At 38.5% G+C, this 1,516-nt stretch overlaps 1 non-coding gene across 1 annotated transcript; it reads left to right on the top strand.

Moving 5' to 3' along the window:
• Positions 1–367: 367 nt before the first annotated feature.
• Positions 368–568, top strand: LOC146539803 (small nucleolar RNA U3). The gene has a single exon (XR_014879497.1). It is a non-coding gene; the product is annotated as a small nucleolar RNA U3 (small nucleolar RNA).
• Positions 569–1,516: the final 948 nt, after the last annotated feature.

The following is a 1,516-nucleotide window of genomic DNA, read 5'->3' as shown; positions in this document are numbered from 1 at the left end:
TTTGTCCTATTGTTTCTTTTTTGTGACTTTGACTCTTTTTTTAATTTCTTATGTAACTGTTACTTACGGTACGCATGGTAAGATGTGATATTATTTATTTACTTCTCATTTTGTTCCTAGGCTTAGAGATGGAATGTTAGTGTAGTGAGAGAAAATACACCGATTTTTTATAATAAAATTATTGTTCCCAAAACTAGTCGAGCCAGAATGGACTCTACATCTCTCATGTCTTTTACCTAGATGGCGCTCTAACTTTGGTACCTGTTACCGTCGCTAGATGGCAATGTTCCCTATCGGACAATTCCTGAATCGCTCTGGCTAAATTTTCTCGCGCAGACTCAGGGTCAAAAATTTCGCCGGCACAATCAAGACTTTACTTCATAGGATCATTTCTATAGTAAGCTCTTCACGAGATCCACATACCATGTGAGATCGTGCCAGCCGCGATGAGGAGGCGTGGCGAGGAGCCCTGAGCGTGAGGCGGGCGCGGCTTCGGCCGACAGCCCTCGATGATCGTTCACTCCATCACTTGTGGTGGGGCGTGGGGCTCTGTCGCTGTCTGAGCGGTTGATTTTTTGAACCCTTTATAAATTGTAAGCCATATTAACATTTAAATAATTAAGCTTTTAGTTCCCCAAATATATTAAATACTATTTACGAAAATGTTAAATTTATTTAAGTTAAATATGTTTCGAGTTCTCAGTATTTTTTTTTTAACTTATTTTAAATAATTAACAATAAGCAATTCACATAAATTTGTAAGTAAGCCAAGTAAGCCAAGAAACTCGAACTTTAAGCTCAGCAACCCTATTCTTAAAATAGTTAAATCGTTTCACAGCTCCAATGTTTAATATTTTCATTTATTTTCTGTTGGTAATGAGGCAAAGGGCGACCTCGGCCACTCAACACAGAACACCTGCAGTATTCGGCGGAAATCTTCTTCTCTTCTGTGTTAATACTAGGTACCAGGCTCCTCTACCTACCCAGATATGTACGGGATAAAGAGTGAGGCTAAAAAAATAGTTATATAAATACTAAACTTGTGATTTTTTATTGGAAATGGCACCTAAGGTCACATTTCCGCATGCCAACACACAATGACCGACATTACGGGAAAAGATAAGAAAAAATACCCCTTTCGGTTAAGTCAAAGGGTTTGATAAATGAGATGCTGATAGATTCTTATCACATGGAGGTAAGGAAATGGGAAAGTGGAGTGTGGAATGATCGAATGTACTTTGAACTTTTCATCAAAGTTTTTTGTATTTTGATACTCGCATTTATTTTTTTGCTTCTCGTTGTACCCGCATTTCAGCAGGGTGGGCAGAGAGAAGGGACACCGTTGAATGTCTATTCCAACCCACAACGTTTTAAAGTTAGAACACTTCAAGTAATGTTCGTTGCGTTGAATTCCGTCAATACCCAATGTATTAAGAATTTGTAAATATGTAAGTGTATTAATAGGAACGGAGTGTCCTTACAAAGTTCTTAGGTTCCCTCTGCGTACCCTGCTCCG

This window comes from Heliconius melpomene, chromosome 3 (assembly GCF_056956725.1).
Source record: "Heliconius melpomene rosina isolate 202511_hmr_F chromosome 3, ASM5695672v1, whole genome shotgun sequence".
In the NCBI taxonomy this organism is placed as follows: domain Eukaryota; kingdom Metazoa; phylum Arthropoda; class Insecta; order Lepidoptera; family Nymphalidae; genus Heliconius; species Heliconius melpomene.
The sequence above is the reverse complement of the archived record's forward strand: the minus strand, read 5'-3'. Positions and strand labels throughout refer to the sequence as shown.